The sequence below is a fragment of the Erinaceus europaeus genome, chromosome 7 (genome assembly GCF_950295315.1).
Source record: "Erinaceus europaeus chromosome 7, mEriEur2.1, whole genome shotgun sequence".
In the NCBI taxonomy this organism is placed as follows: domain Eukaryota; kingdom Metazoa; phylum Chordata; class Mammalia; order Eulipotyphla; family Erinaceidae; genus Erinaceus; species Erinaceus europaeus.
In genome coordinates this window covers 56,682,723-56,705,448 of record NC_080168.1, presented here as the reverse complement: position 1 = coordinate 56,705,448, position 22,726 = coordinate 56,682,723, and the positions used below count along the sequence as shown (strand labels likewise).

The 22,726-nt window shown below is 42.2% G+C and overlaps 1 protein-coding gene and 1 long non-coding RNA gene across 27 annotated transcripts in view; one reads left to right on the top strand and one right to left on the bottom strand.

Annotated features, from left to right (window-relative positions):
• Positions 1-22,726, bottom strand: part of PLEKHA5 (pleckstrin homology domain containing A5) — a 297,283-nt gene that overhangs the window by 152,422 nt on the left and 122,135 nt on the right. The gene's annotated exons all lie outside the window — the stretch shown is intronic.
• LOC132539420 (uncharacterized) overlaps positions 1-22,726 on the top strand; it is a 30,309-nt gene that overhangs the window by 6,892 nt on the left and 691 nt on the right. The gene's annotated exons all lie outside the window — the stretch shown is intronic.

The following is a 22,726-nucleotide window of genomic DNA, read 5'->3' as shown; positions in this document are numbered from 1 at the left end:
TTTCTTTCTTCCTCTCTCCCTCCCCCAAACCCTCTCTCTCTCTGCTGTAGAGGGAAAGAGAAACAAACAGGAGAGAAGAGAGACACAACAGCACCACTCCACCATCCACAGAGCTTCCTTCAATATCATCTAGCATGCTTTCTTTCACATGGTTTCAGGGCTTGAACCCAGGGCCTGAGTAAGCTAAGATACGTGTTTTACAGGGTCAATCACTTCCCAGCCCCATATCATTTTCCTTTTTTAAAAAAGGGAATGATGGAGCTGGGCGGTAGTGCACTGGTTTAAGTGCACACAGTGTGAAGCGCAATGACTAGTGCAAGGATCCCGGTTCAAGCCCCCAGCTCCCCACCTGCAGGGGGTTCACTTCTTTTAAAAAAATATTTATTTATTTATTCCCTTTTGTTGCCCTTTTTTATTATTGTTGTAGTTATTATTGTTGTTATTGCTATCGTTGTCAGATAGGACAGAGAGAAATGGAGAGAGGAGGGGAAGGCAGAGAGGGGGAGAGAAAGATAGACACCTGCAGACCTGCTTCACTGTCTATGAAGTTACTCCCCTGCAGGTGGGGAGCCAGGGGCTCGAACTGGGATCTTTATGCCAGTCCTTGTGCTTGGCACCACGTGCGCTTAACCTGCTGTGCTACTGCCCGACTCCCAGGGGGTTCACTTAAGCTGTGAAGCAAGTCTGCAGGTGTCTTTTCTTCCCGTCTGTCTTTTTCTCCTCTCTCAGTTTCTGTCTGTCCTATCCAACAACAAAAACAATAACAGCAGCAACGACAACAATGGAAAAAAGGGCTGACAGGAGCTGTGGATTTATAGTGTAGGCACCAAGGCCCAGCAATAACCCTGTAGGCAAAAAAAAACAACCCAACCACACACACACACACACACACACACACACACACACACACACACACACACAACGGAGGACCACTTAAACCAAGCTCAGGTATAAGGACTGACATTCACTCCCCTGGTGTAAGTATGACTCACACCCTTGGGTCTTCTGATGCTCATCTTCCAATAATGCAAGGAAGAAATAAAACATGAGAATGAAATTTGGAATTTTTCCAATTAAAAAAAAAGTGGGAGGGGAGTGTGATTAGCAGTTTCTTAGGCACCAACGAGGAGTCCATCACATTATGTGACAAATTAATAGACCATATTTAAACCAATCAAGAAGTAATTTAGCATGAAAGACAAGTTCAGTGCATTAAGTGACTGGGAAACATTGCTGCAGAAGGAAGAGTAAGCTGCAAAACTTCGAGCTCTGCACAACAGAAAGAGACAAAAGATGAGTCCAATTGGAACCTGGAAAGGCTGAAGTTACTTTCTCACACAATAAAATCACTGCTAGCCAAATGAAAACTTCTTGGGAAAATTACCTATCAGGAATATTCATTCTCCTGCTCTAAATAATCTACACCTGTATCCATTATTCTCAATCTTTAATCAGTCAAATGATTCCAGCGTCACTTAGTTATCAGATGTAAAAGGCAAAACAGGAATGTAACAAATATATTAATTTAAATAATGCTTCTTAAACATTGTTCGTAGAAATTCTATTTGGATGCCTGAGGGCAATGGTATAATAAGCAAACACAAACTTTAGAAATAGATCTGTATTGGGAGTCAGACGATAGTGCAGTGGGTTAAGCGCAGGTGGCACAAAGCACAAGGAGCAGTGGAAGGATCCTGGTTCGAGCCCGTGGTTCCCCACCTGCAGGGTAGTCGCTTCACAAGCAGTGAAGCAGCTCTGCAGGTGTCTATCTTTCTCTTTACCTCTCTGTCTTCCCCTCCTCTTTCCATTTCTCTCTGTCTTATCCAACAATGATGATATCAATAACGACAATAATAAAACAAGGGCAACAAAAGGGAATAAATAATAAATATTTTTTTAAAAAAGAAATAGATCTGTCACATAGCTCTTTTAGAAATTTTTTGTAAAATATATACTACTGTTATCTAAGACATAACAAAAAGTCCTGGTTGTTAAGAATTTAATCTGTTGGAGTCAGGCAGTGGCACACACGGTTGAGTGCATATGCTGCCATATATAAGGACCTGGTGGGTTCAAGCCCCGGGTCTTCACTTTTTTTGGGGGGGTAAGCTTCACAAGTAGTGAAGCATCGTTGCAGGATTTATTTATTTTCCCTTTTTGTTGCCTTTTTTGTTTTTATTGTTGCTATTGATGTTGTTGATAGGACAGAGAGAAATGGAGAGAAGAAGGGAAGACAGAGAGTGGGAGAGAAAGACAGACACCTGCAGACCTGCTTCACCACCTGTGAAGTGACTCCCCTTGTAGGTGGGGAGCCAAGGGCTCGAACTGGGATCCTTACACCAGTCCTTGTGCTTTGCGCCAATTGCACTTAATCTGCTGTGCTACCGCCCGACTCCCGGTGTCTCTCTTTCTAACTCCTTTCTCTATTCCCCTCTGTCTCTATTCTCTCTCTATTTTTGCCCTTGTTTTTATTGTTGTAGTTTTTGTTGTCATCGTTGTTGGATAGGACAGAGAGAAATGGAGAGAGAAATGGCCTTCTATCTCTATTCTCTACCTGACTCCCCTCTCAATTTCTCTCTGTCTTATCAAAAAGAAGGAAGGAAAGAAGGAATAAAGGAAAGAAGGAAAGAAGAAAGGAAGGGGAAAGGAGGAAAGGAAAGAAGAAAGACTAGGGAGGGAAGGAAGGCAAAAAATAAAAAAAAGAATTTAATGATCAGTTCAGATCTAGTCTAAATAACAGAATGTTGGCTGGATGTAAAATTGTACAGCCAGTATGGAAAACAGCTTAGTGACTCCTCAAAGATTAACACAGAACTACTCTATGATCTAGCAATTTAGTGCCTCAATATCTGCCCCACCCCAAGATAAAGTATTTGTACAAATACCTGTACAGAAATCCTTCTGCCAGCATTATTCATAGTAGTCAAAATGAGGTAACAGCCCACATATCCATGAGTAGGTAAATGGATAATAAACATGTTATTTATACATTACAATGGAAAACTATTCAGTCATAATAAACGAGTCACATATAGATGCTGAAACACAGATGAACCTCAAAACCATCCTGTTAATGTGAAAGACCAGCACAAAAGGCCACGTACTGTAAGATTCCATCAGTAAGGAAAATTCTGAACAAGTAAGTCCATCCAGACAGGAAGCTGGGGGGTGGGAAGAAGTGGGGAGCAACTTAAAATTTTTTTTTTATTATCATCTTTATTTATTGGATAGAGAGCCAGAAATCGAGAAGGAAGGGGGACATAGAAGGGGGGGGAGACAGAGAGACAACTGCAGCCCTACGTCACCACTCATGAAGCTTTTCCTATGCAGGTGGGGACTGGGGGCTTGAACCCAGGTCCTTGCGCATTGCAGCATGTGTGCTCAACCAGGTGCGCCACCCAGCCCCAGAGAAGCAACTTTTTAATGTCCACATAGTTTCCTTTCGGGGTGATAACATGTTTTGAAACTAGAGAGAGATGATGAGACTACCACTGAGAATGTACTGTCACTGAATCACATGCCTTAAAGCATTTGATCATTGGCTCTATAAATTTTAGAGTAACGTAAAAAAAAAAAAAATCAGAGGAACCTGTCACATGAAATAAAGAAAGATCTGAAAGGAGAGGTACATTGGAATTTAATCAATCCTGATAAGCAGAATTTCACTTTTTTTTTTTGCTTCCAGGGTTATCAATGGGGCTTGGTGCCAGCAGTATGAATCCATGACTCCTGGAGGCCTTCTTTTTCTTTCTTTCTTTTTTTTTCTCTTCTTCTTCAGTCTTATTGGATAGGACAGAGACAAATTGAGAAAGATGGGGAAGACAGAGAGGATGAGAGAAAGACACCTGCAGACCTATGTTACCATTTGTGAAGCAACTCCCCTGTAGGTGGGGAGCCGGGAGCTTAAACTGGGAACCTTGCACAAGTCCTGGCACTTCCTACTATGTGCACTTAACCTAGTGTGTTGCTGCTCAACCCCTTGCTTCTTTTTTTTTAAATTTATTGTTTGACTAGATGACTGCTCAGCTCTGGCTTATGATGGTGCTGGGCACTGAGCTTGGGAACCTCTGAGCTTCAGGCATGAAAGTTGGCTGATGCATAACCACTATGCAATCTCTCCAGGTGTCAATGTGCTTAAATACAGTGCCCTCTACTTCTTCCTGTAATTCAAATATAATCCAGGATCTGCTTCATTACATCCAGCATTTGAGATATAGAAAGTAAACCAAAACACTGAAACTCAAGATGAATTCCGACCCTGTAAGGGGAACTGCCCACCCAGCTTGTATAGGAGAAAGATGTAAATCATAAAGTTTCTAATTGCTTATAGTTATAGTGATATCTGGGGAAATTCCTTGGCAGTTTAGGAACTCTGACATCACCATATAACACTATTTGTGCTCCTCGAGATGGGCCTCTCTGACTGTTTACCACTACTGTAGCTTTGAGGCAAGTCCCAGTAATATAACCCTGGTGGCAGCAAACAAATCCCAATTAAACCCAACTTCTAGAATTATCCTTGGAACATATTTACTTTTGACTCTGCCATAACTAAGTATCCATATTCGTACATATTAAAGGGCTTGAGTCACTTTATTTTTAAAAAAGAAACACAGGTAGCTTCATCACAAGCGATACCTGCAAAATACAGGCAGTAAATATAGAAATGAGAAAATTCCATTCATGAGTTTCCTCATTACACTGTAATGAGTAATGGGAGAAGAAAGTTGGTTAATACATTCAGCCAGCCAGCAATATTCAGAGAGACAAAGACATCACACAGAAACTTTATTACTACCTAAATCTGAACCAGAGAAGTCAGCAGCATAAAGGTTGTTGCAACTATTTTTCCTCACAGCGAAATGGGTGATATTCAAAGCATGTGCTGGTGGGAAGACCCTTGAATAGATAGGAAACACGAATGAATCTGGCTATCCTAGCAGCCTAAGTCTTTTGGGACAGTGATCCAGAATAGATTTTCTTCAGTTCTTTCTTCCTCTCAGGAAAGGTTTCTGCTGCCTGAAACCATTAAGTTAGCAGAGCCCTCTGTCAGAGAGTGGCTACATTTGGAGTGGTCTTTCACATAAGGTGCTTGCTGGAATGCCTAACAAGGACACAGAGTGGGGGCAACAGTATTCTTGCAGGAACAGGTTAAATGACAGCTTCTGTACCAGCTTGCTAATGGCACATGGCAGAAGCCAGCCTGGGACCTGCTCTCATGTGCTGCCACTTTCGGAGCAGGGCTGTGGGGAAGAGACAGATGTAGGTCACCTCTTCCCATCACTGTCAGAGGTTACCCACACTCACCAAAGAGTTAACAGGTGAACGCCCCAATGAGCTCTTCCTAGCTCATGGCATATCTGAATAGCACTTCCTACTGCTACCAGTGAGTGACAAGTGCGTCATTCTCTTGAGAAGTGCCAAATCAAGCCAGGTTTTTCAAAGACACAGCAATTATTAAACCTAACAGAAACAATTACAGCTGTAGATCTGGAGTTCCCAGAGAAGTTGCTGGTTTGCATTCAAAAGTCTAAGTGTGTCATCCCACAAAGGAACAATGATTACAAGAACACGCCTAAGGACAGCTTGCTGCATTTTATTTTAATAAGTACTTTATTTTAATAAGAGAGAATCAGAGACAAAGATACAGAGAGGGAGAAACCTGAGCACTGCTCACTCTGGATTATGGTAATGCTGGGGATTGAACCTGGGACATCAGAGCCTCAGGCATGAAAGGTGTTTGAATAACCATTATGCTATCTCCCCAGCTCTCTAATAAGTACTCCCTTCACTCTTCAAATCAGAGAGCCTCAGCTCTGGCTTATGGTGGTGTGGGAAATTGAACCAGAGACCTCCAGGCCCTAGGCATGAAAGTTTGTTGCACTGTTAATGGTGCTGTCTCTCCAGTACTTAAGAAGGTTTTTTTTTTTTTTTTAATTGAGAAGGGGGAGAGAGAGAGAGACCGAGAAACACCTGCAGACCAGCTTTACTGCTTATAAAGTTTCCTCCCAGCAGGTGTGGACCAGGAGCTTGAACCTGGGTCCTTGTGCACTCTAATGTGTGTGCTTAACCAGGTGCACCACAACCTGCCCCCAAGAAGGCATTTTAAGAGCTCTGAAATTGGGAGGCTTCTCACACCTCCTGGCATTTGATGATGACTTTCCACCAGGTGGCAGCTGTGAAAGCATTCACATTACCTGTGTGACAATGTGTGTCAGAAACACAGTGTGTCAGCAGCTTGGAAGACAATTCCAGAGACAGGAGCCGGGCACCCTTGACCCCTAGAATTCAAAGGTTGTGGGAGATGAAGCACCCAGCAACACTGCAGATGCACTAGTCAAAATTAGGCCAGGAGTGCCTAATGGCAAAGTCCTCTGGGTACATCACAGACATGATGTAACACATTGAGGCAAGGGAAAATCATTAAAAAATTCTCTCTCCCATCTGCTGTTCCTGCTGCCCCAGTAAAAACAAGCAGATAATTATCTTGAGAAACCTTTTGGATTTTGTGAGCGGATGCACTGACTATCAATTTAAACTCAAGCTAGCTGCCAGCACGCTCCTCAAAGTATGCTGCTTAGTGGAAGGGTAAGGAGAGACTCTGCCACCCCGCTCTACCACATTCACTTAATCTGTACCAACGGACAGTCTGTGTGGCTCTCCTACATAGCTCAGCTTGTCACCCCAGAAGTAAGGAGTGGATGAAAGGAAACTAGATGTGCTTACAAAAGTCCCAATGTGTTTACATATATTTCAGCATCTGACTCAAACGTTACCTTCCTGGGCACTAACAGTCCATCTCCCTTAGGTCTGGAATGTTAACTTACTGTCTCTGTTAGGAGTTCGTCTTGGGTTCTTCTTGGGGAGAGGCTGGTGGGTACACAGAAGCTGCTGGGACCCAAGCCAATTACTCCCCCGCTCATTGAGTGTGCTCAGCAAGAGAGGATATGTGTGTGAGGTTTGTGTGGGGGAGCCAAGTAAAGGATGAGCAAGCCAGTCAGACGCTGCTCATATGTCCAATAGGCATCTCTACCAAGAGTTTTAAAAAATCACAGAAGCATATTTGGTGTGCAGCACAAAAAAATTGCAGGCACTCATTAAGAAAAGAACACAAACACGCCTAAACCCAATTCATCTGTAACTCCAAAGAATGAAATAATACACCACTGGACAGTTAAAGGCCAGATTTCCCCTTCCTTTTAATGACCTGCTTCAGTATATCATTCAGGGTATATGATTTATAGATACAAATTACTGACATCATTTCTTCCCATTCACCAAACACACCATGACTTTCTTTTCACATTTTTGTTTATTTAAATAAAGAGAGGGAGGGAGGGAGGGGGAGAGAGAGAGAGAGAAGCAAAACACACACACACACACACACACACACACACACACAAGAATACTGCTAAGCTCTGACTTGTGGTTGTGCTACGGATTGAACCTTGGACCTTTGAGCCTCAGGCATGAAAGTCTTTTTGTATAACCATTATTCTACCCTCATCCCCTTTTAAAATTTAAACCAGAGTACAGTTCAGCTACGGCTTACAATGCTGCTGGGAATTGAATTTGCGACTTTATTTTATGGAGAAACATTCATATTCTAAGGCATTATTGGAACATCTGCTAATATGTAGATACATATTTCAAAAAACAGTATAAAATGTTGCTAATGAAATGAAAATGCCTTATTCAAATGAGAATGAAACATTTCTTTTTCTATTTGGCACCCAAATCATCTTTATGAATAAAGGAATTACTTAGTATTATTTAAAAAGAAAAAAGGGGAGCAGTATCGCGAAGCACAAGGACTGGCATAGGATCCCAGTTCAAGCCCCTGGTTCCCCCACCTAAAGGGGGGTCGATTCACTAGTGGTGAAGCAGGTCTGTAGGTGTCTGTCTTTCTCTCCCCCTCCTATCTCAATTTCTCTCTGTCCTATCCAACAACAATAGCAGCAATAACAATAATAACAAAATGGAGAAAATGGCCTCTAGGAGCAGTGGATTCATAGTGCAGGCACTGAGCCCCAGCAATAACCCTGGAGGCAAAAAAAAAAAAAACTGGTGTCCACTATTTTTTTTTTAAACTTACAGGAGATGTGAAGAGATTTCAACAAGAACAACAACAAACCTTTCCTATCAGGTGGCACTGCAGGAGTACATTTTGAACAAAAATTACTAATAGCCTCTGTGCCAACTCTCTTTGAGCACTGCATCCGATACCTCTAAAACAAACCCACACCACCATTCCCACACCTCAGAGTAGTACTTGCCTGCTACTATCAGCAAGTGTCAGCAGTTGTTCTTACTAATTTTTAAAAATATACATGTTTTATTGGTCTAATTTACTATACACGCTACCAAAGAAAGCACTAATGTAAATATTTTAATACGATGGGGCAGAGGGAAATTGACTGCGGAAGGGAATATAGGGAGAGAGAGACGCAGCACTGCTTCACTGCTCGTGAAGATCCTCCCTCCTGGGATCTGCTGGGTGGTGGAGCATCAGGTTAAGTGCATAGTACAAAGTGCAAGGACCCACTCAAAGATCCTGGTTCAAGCCCCTGGCTTGAACAAGTGTAAGCAGGTGTAAGCAGGTCTTCACAAGTGTAAGCAGGTCTGCAGGTGTCTATCTTTCTCTCGCCCTATCTCGCCCTCCTCTCTCAATTTCTCTCTGTCCAATTCAATAAAATGGAAAAAATGGCCGCCAGGAGCAGTGGATTCATAGTGCAGGCTGAGTCCCTGTGATAACCCTGGAGGCCAAAATAAATAAATAAATAAATAAATAAATAAAAACATAATCTGCAGGGTGATTGTAAGTGGTAATGTAATGTGTGTGCTCAACTGGGTGTGTTACCCCCTAACCCCTCTTACTGCTTTTATTGTTTTTTATATTATTTATTGGATACAGATAGAGAGAAATCAGGAGGGAAGGGGGAAAATAGAGAAAGCTGCAGCACTGCTTCACTGCTCATGAATCTTTCCCCCTACAGGTGGGGATGGGGGGCCTGAACCTGGGTCCTTGCACATGGTAACATTGACACATGCCCTCCTGACCACCCCATTCTCTACCTTGGTTGTCAGCCTCCAGGATGGGACCCAATGATACTGAGCCACAAGCACCCAGCTCCTCTGCAGCAAACTCCTGAGCACAGAAATATTTACTACTGACAGTAACCTGTGAGTAGCAGCAGGGAAGTTAATAAGATTCACTTCATAACTCCAAAAGCCTGCAAATAATATTTACGTGTCCCCACATAGGAAAGGTACAGTCTCCCCCTCAGTTCGTCCATCTTGCTGGCAGACATCTCTAAAGTTCACACTAATCATCCTGCTAAAACTGCTTTCTCAAAGGTCAATCGATATTCACATAATTGCTTCATCAATGGCGTTTGTTGCCTTCTCATCCCTATGATGCCGGTGTAGTTTCTGACAATTGGAAATCTTTATTTATATCGCTGCCTTCCACGACCCTGAGTTCCCCCTAATTCTGACCCAGCCTCTTGGGACTAATTTTCTAGCTTTCTTCACATTTGCATTTTTATTAATGATCTTTAAACACAGGCAAATCTCTGAGAGTCTGATGCCAGTCACCACCTTTTCCCACAAATAGGTAGGACAGCAGCAATAGCAACAAGCAGCACAGTGAAAATGTAACAACTCTAACTGGCTTGGCCTCAGGTCCACTTCTTCCATGTCATACCACACAAATATGTATGGCTTTTCTTTTTAATCTTTATTTATCTACTGGATTGAGACAGCCAGAAATCAAGAGAGATGGGGATGATAGAGAGGGAGAGACAGAGACACATGCAGCACTGCTTTACCACTTGTGAAGTTTTCGCCCTACAGGTGGGGCATAGAGGATCCAGGGTCAAACCTGGATCCTTGCTCATTGTAACATGTGCGCTCAACCAGGTATGCCACCACCCAGCCCCTGTATGGCTTTTCTCATAACTCTAGGTACCCAAACACATTTTGCAATTGTGGATGATCTATCAAGCTGCCATTCACTTTCCAAAAGACAAGCCATCATTTAGGGCAGCACTTAGCATACAGAAATGTCTATGAAGCACATAGTTGGGTACTTGCTGCAGAAATTACCTCATTTCTTTTTTTTTTAAAAAGCTTCATTTATTTATTGGCTAGTGACCGTGAGTAGTTGAAAGCGGAGGAGGAGACAGAGAGGGAGAGAGACACCTACAGTCTTGCGTCACTACCTAGGAAGCTCTCCTGCCCTCGGCAGGTAGGCTTGACACCGGGCCCTAGCTCAGGGTAATGTGTGTGCATAATCATCCAGGTATGCCACTGCCTGGCCCCACATTTCTTTTTGAGACAAGGTGGGCTACAATAAAAACTAACTAGTAGCTTAGAGATGCAACTATGAATTGACTATTTCTAAAAGGCATTTTATTTCCCTTTTTCTTTTCTTTAAATATTTATTTTATTTATTTATTCCCTTGTTGCCCTTGTTGTTTTATTGTTGTAGTTATTATTGTTGTTGTCGTTGTTGGATAGGACAGAGAGAAATGGAGAGAGGAGGGGAAGACAGAGAGGAGGAGAGAAAGACACCTGCAGACTTGCTTCACCGCCTGTGAAGCGAAGACTCCCCTGCAGGTGGGGAGCCGGGGTTCGAACCGGGATCCTTATGCCGGTCCTTGTGCTTTGCGCCACCTGCGCTTAACCGGCTGCGCTACAGCCCGACTCCCTCCCTTTTTCTTTTCTGATAGAAACAGTGAGCAATAAAATGGAACACACATACACACACCCTGCAGCACTGTTCTACCACTTGAGAAGCTTCCCCCCTTGCAGCTGGGGGACCACAGACTTGAACCCAGATCTTCACAAATGGTCATATGTGCACTCTATTGGGTGTACCACCACCCGACCCTGAGACAACTTGTTTATATGAAGTCACACTTTACAGACATGAAAATAAAGAATTCGGAGCTATGTGCAACATGAACAAGTTTCAAGAGTAGAAATACCATATTAAAACCTTCTCTTCTATTTAGCAAGCTCACACTTCCATGTAGAATTCAAAAATAGGCACACTTAATCTTTGTTTTAGAAGTTAAAACAGGGGGACCGGACAGTAGTGCAGTGGGCTAAACTCACATGGCGTGAAGTGCAAGGACCTGCGTAGGGATCCGTTCGAGTCCCCAGCTCCCTACCGGCAGGGAGGTCACTTCACCGGTGGTGAAGCAAGTCTGCAGGTGTCTGTCATTCTCTCCCCTTTTCTGTCTCCCCTCCTCGCTTCATTTCTCTCTGTCCTGTCCAGCAACAAACAACAACAGCAATGACAACAATAATTACGACAACAACAAGGGCAACAAAAATGTGAAAAAATGGCCACCAGGAGCAGTGGATTTGTAGAGTAGGCACCGGGCCCCAGTAATAACCCTGGAGGCAAAAAGAAAAAAAAAGAAAAAGAAGTGAATAAGAAGTTAAAACAGGGGAGTCGGGCTGTAGCGCAGCGGGTTAAGCGCAGGTGGCGCAAAGCACAAGGACCGGCGTAAGGATCCCGGTTCCAACCCCGGCTCCCCACCTGCAGGGGAGTTGCTTCACAGGCGGTGAAGCAAGTCTGCAGGTGTCTTTCTCTCCTCCTCTCTGTCTTCCCCTCCTCTCTCCATTTCTCTCTGTCCTATCCAACAACAACAATAATAACTACAACAATAAAACAACAAGGGCAACAAAAGGGAATAAATAAATAAAATAAATATTAAAAAAAAAAAAGAAGTTAAAACAGGGAGGCTGGGAGTATGGATCAACCCGCCAATGCCCATGTTCAGCAATTACGAAAGCAATTATGGAAGCCAGACCTTCCACCTTCTGCATCCCATAATGCCCTGGGTCCATACTCCCAGAAGGATAAAGAATAGGAAAACTATCAGGGGAGGGGGAGGGATGGGTACTGAGTTCTGGTGGTGGGAACTGTGTACCCCTGTTATCCTATGGTCTTGTCAATACTTCCATTTTATAAATAATAATAATGATGATAACAACAACAATAATAATGAAGTTAAAATAGGGAGCTGGGTGGTGGTACATTCCGTTGAGCACACGTTACCATACACAAGGACTTGGGTTCAAGCCCACAGTCCCTCAAGCTTTACAAGTGGTGAAACAATGCTGCAGCTGACTCTTGTGCCCATCCACCTCTATCCCTTCCTCCACTCTTAATTTCTCTCTGTCGTATGAAAAGGAATACATAAATAAAATTTAAAAAGTTCAAAGGAAGGTACTTTGTGGGAAAGGTGTGGGAAATGATTGGGAAGACATGAAACGGTCATGTGGAGTTTAAGTAATGTTCTGTTTCCTTTTAAAATTTTTAAAATTTTATTTTATATATATATATATATATATTTAAGAAAGGAGACATTAACAAAACCATAGAATAAGAGGGGTACAATTAAGCACAATTCCCATAACCCGATCTCCATATCCCATTCCCTCCCCTGATAGCCTTCCCATTCTCTATCTCTCTGGGAGTATGGATCAAGGGTCGTTGTGGGTCCTTTTTAAAATTTTTAAATTTGTTGGGAGTCAGGCGGTAACAGAGCGGGTTAAGCGTACATGGCACCAAGCGCAAGGACCGACATAAGGATCCGGGTTTGAGCCCCTGGCTCCCCACTTGCAGGGAAGTCACTTCACAGGTGGTGAAGCAGGTCTGCAGGTGTCTGTCTTTCTCTCCCATCTCTGTCTTCCCCTCTCTCCATTTCTCTCTGTCCTATCCAACAACAACATCAATAACAACAACTATGACAACAATAAAAAAAACAAGGACAACAAAAGGGGAAATAAATAAATATTAAAAAATTTTTAAATTTATTACTTATCGGATAGAGACTGAGAAACTGAAAATGAAGGAGAAACAGTGAGGGAAAGACAGACACCCGCAGCGCTCCTTCACCACTTATGAAGCCTTCCTCTTGCAAGTAGGGACTGGGGGCTTCAACTCGGGTCTTTGTGCTTTGCAACATGTATGCTCAATCAAGTGCATCACCACCTGTCCCCTAGTAATGTTTTACTTCTTGGCATATTCTGGGGTGCACAACTACATTCATTTTGTGCTACTTCCTCGGGATACACACAGAAGATGCAAGCACCTAAATGCATGCTATTCTTGAACCCTGCTAATTTATGTCAAAATTTTGAAGCACAGTGGTTGAAGGAAGTGGTATTCATGGAACACCATGCAACTCCCCTGCCAATTTAAATAACAGACTCTCTAACCATGTTGAAAATGTAGGGATTCTTTCTCAAAGAAACCAAGTCTACTTTTTAATACTTACAAGTCTTCTACTATTATATTTATCACTCATAAGCTCGAAGGCTATAATTAGAACATAGGACTAGGTTGTATGTCATTTGTTTTTAAAGTCAAAAGCAGCCAAATATGGTAAATACAATTACTTATTTTATTTTTACCAGAGCACTGCTCAGCTTTGGCTTCGAGTGGTGTGGGGAATTGAACCAGGTATGGTTCTTTGTTTCAGAACCCTTATGTAATCTCATCCACTCTTTACTTATTTTAGATACTATTTCTGTTGACTGTTTCTTTTTTCTTTTTTTTTTTTTTTTTTTGCCTCCAGGGTTATTACTGGGGCTCAGTGCCTGCATTGTGAATCCACTGCTCCTGGATTTTTTCCCCTTTTTGTTGCCCTTTTTATTTATCGTTGTTGTTGTTATTGGACAGGACAGAGACAGGAGAAGACAGAGAGGGGGAGAGAAAGACAGACACCTGCAGACCTCCTTCACAGCTTATGAAGCAACCCCCCTGCAAGTGGGGAGCCAGGGGCTTGAACCGGGATCCTTATGCTGTTCTTTGTGCTTTGCACCATGTGTGCTTAACCTGCTGTGCCACTGCCTGGCCCCCTGTAGACCGTTTCACTGTTAAGACAGACTCTAATCAAAGCCAATAATGACAATGAGGAAAGGAGTCTTGTAAGGCAAATTCTGCAGGAGGAAGGGCAAGGGAGGAGACTTACAAGTATTTACAAACATCCAAGGTACAGCTGACACATTACAAGGTGGCCGCAGCAGGCAGACAAGACTGCAGGAGGTGGAGAAGATGTTGCCATACTCGCGGGTGAAGTGTGTCCTACTGGCACTGTCCTATCCTTTCAGTGCAGGCCCCCACCACCTACTCAGTGTTATCCCCTTAGTTTTTTCTAGGGGGAGCTGAAATGAAAAGCTATGGGGTGTCTGCCTGTTTCACTGCAAACATTTTGCAGAGTGATTTGTCCATTATACCACTAAACACCTCTAAATAAAAACCCACAGGAGAAATTCTGTTCAAAGAAGGGCTGTCTTTCTGGAAATGATAGGCGTCTTCTTTCTGACAGCACTCATTTTATATTCTGCTTTTACACTGAGACACGGAGCTTAAACTGAAGTTCAATTATTACAGCAATTCGACTGACATGTCCTTAGAAAGTCTGTGCTGTCTGATTTTTTTTTAAATTCTAATCTCACCTGGTTCTACTGTATTGTTCACATTGCATTATATTTTGTTTTGAGTTTTCAAAAAAAAAAAATATATATACACCAAACTCAGCATTACTCAAGTTCTTCTAATATGTTATTTTTACAAGTTGGAGAATAATTACTGAATTACCACTATATCTTTGGAAATAAAAACTTAGTTACAGGGGGTCGGGTGGTAGCACAGCGGGTCAAGCGCATGTGGCGCAAAGCGCAAGGACCAGCAGAAGGATCCCAGTTCGAGCCCCTGGCTCCTCACCTGTAGGGGAGTCGCTTCACAGGCAGTGAAGTAGGTCTGCAGGCGTCTACCTTTCTCTCCCCCTCTCTGTCTTTCCTTCCTCTCCATTTCTTTTTTTTTTTTAATATTTATTTTATTTGTTTATTCCCTTTTGTTGCCCTTATTGTTGTAGTTATTATTGTTGTTGTTGTTGTTGGACAGGACAGAGAGAAATGGAGAGAGGAGGGGAAGACAGAGAGGAGGAGAGAAAGATAGACACCTGCAGACCTGCTTCACCGCCTGTGAAGCGACTCCCCTGCAGGTGGGGAGCCGGGATTCGAACCGGGATCCTTATGCCGGTCCTTGTGCTTTACGCCACCTGCGCTTAACCCACTGCGCTACAGCCCGACTCCCCCTTCCTCTCCATTTCTTTCTGTTCTATCCAACAACGAATGACATCAACAACAACAATAATAACCACAGCAAGGCTACAACAAAAGGGGGAAAAATGACCTCCAGGAGCAGTGGATTCATGGTGTAGGCACCGAGCCCCAGCAATAACCCTGGATGCAAAAAAAAAAAAAAAATTAGTTACAAATCCAAATCCAGCACTTCTTGGAGTTACCTGTGATAGGCTAGATGAACTCAGTTCTCAGTATCAACTTGGCTACAAAATTCTTTTTAAAAAGAGGGAGCCTGGCAGTGATGCACTCAGTTAAGCACACATAATACAAAACACAAGGGCCCGAGCAAGTATCCAGGTTTGAGCCCCTGGCTTCAACCCACAGGGGGGATGTTTCACAAACTGGAAGCAGATCTGTAGGTGTCTCTCTTTTTCTTTTTTTTTAAATATTTATTTTATTTATTTATTCCCTTTTGTTGCCCTTGTTGTTTTATTGTTGTAGCTATTATTGTTGTTGTCGTTGTTGGATAGGACAGAGAGAAATGGAGAGAGGAGGGGAAGACAGAGAGGAGGAGAGAAAGATAGACACCTGCAGACTTGCTTCACCGCCTGTGAAGCGACTCCCCTGCAGGTGGGGAGCCGGGGTTCGAACCGGGATCCTTATGCCGGTCCTTGTGCTTTGCGCCACCTGCGCTTAACCCGCTGTGCTACAGCCCGACTCCCGTGTCTCTCTTTTTCTTTTTCTCTCCCTCTCCTCTCTCAATTTCTCTCTGTCCTATCTAAAATGGAAAAAAAAAATCTCTGGTAAGATTGAGCCCTATGAGCTGGGGCCCTATTCAGGGAGTCCTCCAAATGCTCTAGTATTATTTTTGAAAGTAATAGCTATTTTTTGCATTATCTTTATGTATTTATTGGATAGAGATAGCCAGAAATGGAGAGGAAAGGGGGTAATAAAGAGAGAGAGACAGAGAGACAGAGAGACACCTGCAGCACTGCTTCACCATTTGCAAAGCTTTCCCTCTGCAGATGGGGACCAGGAGCTCAAACCTGGGTCCTTGAGCGCTATAAAATGGGCGCTCAACCAGGCGTGTGCGTCCCCAGCCGGCCCCCATAACAGCTGTTTTTGTCCACATACCATAAAACCGAATCATTTAACATGTATGAGCCAACTGTTTTTAGTATATTCACAAAACTACAGCAAGAAGAAAACCTGTACACATCAGTAATCACTCCCAGTCCCTGGTTACCTTTTGACTTTTTTTTTTAATGTAGTCTCCATTAATATTTTTTTAAAATTTATTTATGAATCTATTTATCTTTACTTGCAAATATGTGAACATAGCCAAACATTAAAGAAGGGGCTAGTTTCTTTCTTTCTTTCTTTCTTTCTTTCTTTTTCTTTCTTTCTTTCTTTTCTTTCTCTCTTTTTTGCCTCCAGGGTTATTGATGGGGCTTGTGCCTGCACTATGAATCCACTGCTCCATTGACCATTTTCCCCATTTTGTTGCTCTTGTTGTGATTGTTATTGTTATTATAGCTGTTCTTATTGCTTTTGGATAGGACAGAGAGAAATAGTGAGAAGAGGGGAAGACAGAGGGGGAGAGAAAGATAGACACCTGCAGACCTGCTTCACCACTTGTGAAGTGACCCCCCTGCAGGTGGGGAGCCGGGGGGGGGGGTCGAATTGGGATTCTTATGCCAGTCCTTATGCTTTGTGCCATGTGCAGTTAACCCACTGTACTACCGCCTAGCCCCCAGGAACTAGTTATTTTCTATGAACTTGCTCAGTTACCTAGAATTAAAAGGATGAAATATAAAAATAAATGGCTCACATGCAGTAATTTTTTTTCAAAGATTTTATTTATTTATTGATGAGAAAGATAGGAGGAGAGAGAGAAATAACCAGACATCATTCTGGTACATGTGTTGCCAGGGCTTGAACTCAGGACCTCATGCTTGAGAGTCAAGCGCTTTATCCACTGTGCCACCTCTCGGACCACAGCAGTAAAAAATTTTAAATGCACTACCAGTTTCTTTGTTCTTCTCTTAGTGAATTATAATACTCTTATTTATGTCCTTTGTGTGTCTGTAATGTTTTTACAATGCTAACATGATATTTTCATATATAAAAAAAGAAAAAGGGTACAATGTAGTCTCTTACTTTCTAAATCCTAGGAAGGTAAACTCAGTGTAAATGCTAATAACTGCACCATCAACTAACAAATGTCATTGCTAAAGATCTACAAAAAGGTCATGAAACACTTTTTATTCTTATTTCCTAATTATTGTTTTAAGGAAGTAAAAAAAAAAAAAAAAGGTAGTGAAAACAGGAACATCTCTGACCAGTCAGGAAACAGGTACACGGATTGAATCGCCAACATTCACATCCTCCACCACATGATTTCTCCTAACAGAGAGCATCTGCCCTGTTTGCCAAGATTAAAGTACCCATGTCCCAGGTGAATCTGTGTGGCCAGGTGTTAAGTGCAGCAATTCTCCTTTTTTTGCCACAAGCAACTTAACTTCAAAGGAAATATGTTCCTGAAATACGCAGAAAATTGCTTTCAGTAGACAGACCATACTTTCTCGTTGATTTAGACTGCAACTTCAAAGAATTATGCTTACGGAACAAGTATTCCTCCAAGGAAAAATTAAGCTTCTAACCAAAACATGCTCTTAAAAAAAAAAAAATAAATAAGGGAACAATTACATCACAGGTCATCTAAATTGGGGAAACGAACACCAAAGCTGTGTGTTGCACAGAAGACGTACTATCTACCAGACACGGAAATGACCGGACCGAGCCTGATCCTGAGTCTCTCCCACCAGAAAGCATCCATGTTACATTAGATGAATGTGCGAGTGTGTGTTTCACACAACTTCCCATGCTTTTTCAATGCAGAGTTTAAGGCTGCACCTAAGTAGTCTCCTTGGCAATTTCCTGTTTCTTCTGACTGAGAGAACAAAGCTAGAGAAACCACAGTACTTCCTCCCCTGTGATGCTCCCTGGAACTGTCCACAGTGCTCCCCTGTGGTGATAAAAGCTCAGCCAGGGCTTCATGTAACATAAGGCATCTGCTCCCAAGCCCCCATTTTCCAAACATTTATAGAATTTTAAGGCTAGGTGGTGACGCGCTTGGTTAAATCACCTATTACCATGCGAAGGTCCCAGGTTTGAGCCCTCGGTCCCCACCAGTTGGGGGGAAGTTTTACAAGTGGTGGCATAATGCTGGAGTTGTCTTTCTCTTTCTCCCTCCCTTCTCAATTTCTCTCTGTTGTATCAAGTAAAATAAATAAAAAGTTAACATTTTTATTTAGAATTTTTTTTTTTTACTTTTTAATTTTTTTTCCCTTTTCTTTTTTTTGCCTCCAGGGTTATTGTTGGGGCTTGGTGCCTGCATTAAGAATCCACTGATCTATCCCTCTCACCAGTCACTGGTCATCTCCATCAGGAACAACACAATGGACTCCTCTGTAGGCCCCTATCAGACTTGGCCCTCAATGTGAATCAATAATGGTAGGGAATGTTCCATTCTCCGAAGGGAGGTTGGATAGCATACTCTGCCTATCACCCGGCGATGATGGATCCTTAAATTGGCACAGCTTGGAATGTTCCTAGCCGTGACCACAGAATGCGAGCTCAGACCTACAGGGATGCAGAGGTTACACTGGCTCCTGTGCTAACTATGGGCCCCAGATCATCTTTTTAAATTCATCTTCTTAAATTATTTTTAAAAATATTTAATTTATTTACTTAATTATTTGGGTAGAGACAGAGAAATTGTGAGGGAAGAGAGAGGGAGAAAGACACAGAGACACCTGCAGCACTGCTTCACCACTCATGAAGCTTTCCCCTGCAGGTGGGAACCAGGGGTTTGAATCTGAGTCCCTGCACACTGTACTGTGTGTGCTCAACAAGGTACACCACCACCTGGCTCCAAGGATTTCCTTTTAAGAGCTAAGGTTTTTTGTTGTTGTTGTTTGTTTTATTATTATTTTTAAAAAACTCATGAAACATTTTTGCATAGAAAAACAATAGACAAATACATCGTGACTTTCTGACAACCCAATATTTATGTGAGACAGTTCAGAGAACTGCTCAGCGTTGATTTATGGGGGGCTGGGTGGGGGGGCATGAGGACAGAATTTGGGACCTCTGGGCCCCAGGCATGCAAGTCTCGAGCTCTAATTCTGTGAGCTATCTCCTTAGCTCTTGTTAAAGGATTTTTAGTGGTAGGTGTTGGCAAGGATCTGGACGTGTGAAGTCAGGATTCTATGTAGAAATATCAAGATGAATTCTAGAGACAGGATTCTTAGTTTGTAGTTTTGAAGTGGTGTAAGTGCAGGCACCAAAAGTCCCACTGAAAACCCTGGGGGGCAAAAGGAAATGTAATTTCAGCTTAAGTCACTGTTAGGTCACAGGCTTCCCTCCTGCAGGGGGGTCACTTGACAGGCGGTGAAGAAGGTCTGCAGGTGTCTATCTTTCTCTCCCCCTCTATGTCTTTCCCTCCTCTCTCCATTTCTCTCTGTCCTATCCAACAATGACGACATCAATAGCAACAGCAACAATGACTACAACAATAAAACAAAGAGAAAAAATATATTTTAAAAAAAGTTGTTAAATGCCCAGTATCATGCATTGGATGGTCCTTTCCAAAGTCAATCTTGTTCCTTAGGAAATTAAGTCCCAGAACCAATTTCTGAGCAAGCTCCTAAAGGCCAGACCGTTTTGTTATAAAAATGCCCTGACATGAACAGCACACCAACAGGACTTCCCTGGATGGTGGAACTGTATTTATGCTCTCCCTGTTTAACAGCCAGCGCGGTGACTGGTGACACTGTACAAGCACAAGGTTCTTGGTTCACCCCTGGCACTGCCTATCATGTCTTAATGGCCCACCACACTTTTTACCTGCATGACTGCATGCCTCATCTTCAAGTGAGGCCATGTGTGATCTTTTTTTTTTTTTTTTTTTTTTTTTAATTTTCCCTTTTGTTGCCCTTGGTTTTTTGTTGTTGTTGCTGTTGTTGATGTGTGATCTTTAAACATGATTGACCTTCATTTTGTCATGGAGGAAATGCTCCTTGATCAACAGATAGTAGTAAATGAAGTAAGGAGGCCAACTTCATGATTTGTAGATGAACAAATATGCAGCAAGTACATGCTTAATCTTTATAAATCTGACAAATACATCATACCACCAGTAATTTTCCTCTTTATATTCCTCTTCTTTCCCCCCCCAATATCTCAATGTTTCCTCAACAGATATTCTACTTACCATCTTCTGTGAAAATTCTACCACTATTATCCATAGTCTACAGTAATATTGGGAAAACTGTAAAGTCTATAATTTTTTTTACATAAATTAGAGAATTCATATTTCTGGCAAATTAATTTCAAATACTGCAGAGGGCTTATCCATTTTATACCTTTGAAATGTTTTTTTTTTTTTAAATACTTATAAAGGGGGGCCAGGTGGTAGAGCAGCAGGCTAAGCACACATGGCATGAAGCTCAAGGACTGGTGTTAAGGATCCTGGTTTGAGCCCCTGGCTCCCCATCTGCGGGGGGTGGGGGGGTGTCCACTTCACAGGCAGTGAAACAGGTCTAGCAGATCTGCAGGTATCTGTCTTTCTCCTTCTCTGTCTTCCCCTCAGTTTCTTTCTGTCCTATCCAACAACGACAGCAAGAACAATACTAATAATAACAACAAATAGCCTCCAGGAGCCGTGGATCTGTAGTGCAGGCACCAAGCCCTAGCGACAACCCTGGGGCAAAGAAAAAAAAAAAAATCAGGGGCTGGGCGGTGGTGCACCTGGTTGAGTGCACATGTTAGCATGCATAAGGACCCAGGTTCAAGTCTCTGGTTCTCCACCTGCAGGGGGAAAGCTTCTTGAGTGGTAGAGCAGACTGCAGGAGTCTCTCCCTATCTTCCCCATACCTCTTCATTTCTCTAAGTCTCTATGCAATAAACAATAAATAAAAAAATAATTATTCAATTTGGGGGGGGTAGGGTGAGTGGGTAAGAGAGAGTGAGGTCTGGCCAGGTACTGAACATGAGGCCCGAAGGCTAGCAATTTCCGTCTTCACTGAGCTAACTCCCCAGCTAAATTATTATTATTATTATTTTTAAAGATTATTTTTCTTATTGCCACCAGGGTTACTGCTGAGGCTTGATGCCTGCACAATGTATCCGCCAATACTGGGGGGCCATTTTTACAACTCTCTCCACCCCCAATTTGACAGGTCAGAGAGAAATTGAGAGGGGATGGGAAGATAGAGAAGAGAAAAAGAAACCTGCAGCCCTGTTTCACCACTTGTGAAGCTTCTTCTCCTCTGCAAGTGGGGAATGAAGGTTGAACCCTGTGCATGGTAATGTGTGCTCAACCGAATATGCCACTGCACAACCCCCTGGGTTATTTTTTTACTGAAAAAAGAAAATTGTTGATAGGATTCAGTATGAGCAATATGTGTTTTTTGAGCCCCTGAGAAGCTGTCTGTGAATGACTTCTACCCTTCACAAATTTTTGCAATCATTCCAAGAAATCTTACAGCTTTATAAACCTTAAATGAACCTATTACCATGGTCAAGTATTATACTAAAAATATGTGGAAACTAACAGGGCATGCATGCTTCCCAAGGTCACACAAGTTAGTGGTGGCAACAGATTTGAGTGTTGTCACCTAAACCCTCATCTTTAACTGGTAAGCCTTCCTTTTCATGAATATAAAAACTCAAATGTACGCCCCCCCCCCATCCCTTCACATGTGCCAGTCCTGGAAAATGGCATTGTGGGCGCAGTTCACAAAACAAAGATATTTCAGGAAAGTATCACGTAATTGACTGACATTTGAAGACACTAGGCTTTCAGGATTCACTTCCCCTTTCTTCTCCCCCCCCCCCTTCATTTTTCTAGAACTCTTTAAGCTACCTTAAATTCCACAATTTGCAGTTACCTTTACTAAAAACATGACCGCCACCTCCTGATGGAAATAAATGCTAGGGTGATTTTATGCTTCTCTTCAAATTAAAAAAAAAAAAAAAGCTATCTCCAGCATAGTATGCAATTTCAAATGCCAGGAGAATACCCTGAAGAGCTGGTTGCCAAGTTTATCTATTATAAATATGTAATCAAAGTCATCTTCATAAGGCAAAAAATAATACAGATTTTCAATGTTACCCGGCATGATAAGAACATACTATGGAAAAAGACACATAGAACACCTTCCCCCTCTTTAGCTTTCAGGTAAAACACTTTGATAATAAAAGCAATCCCAAACATTTAAATAGGATAATTTTAGCAATCGCCATAATATGAGATCAAAGGAAGAACCAAAAAAGGCACAGCATTTCTGGAGCTAACTTAGTACCTAAAAATGAAGCAGATTCTAAATAAGAATACAGAGTAAGTATAGCAAAATATGTTTTACAAAAGTGCTACCCACCTCATTTTATCTTAAGAGTATTTTTAAATGACCAGCTTGATTGCAAAACCAACTTATCTCTTCAACACCTATTTAACATGAATGTCTATTTTGCAACACCCTCTCACATTCTTTAGAGAATCCTTATGCTTCTACTAAATTTATACCTTATTAGATACAAAAGGAAAAGT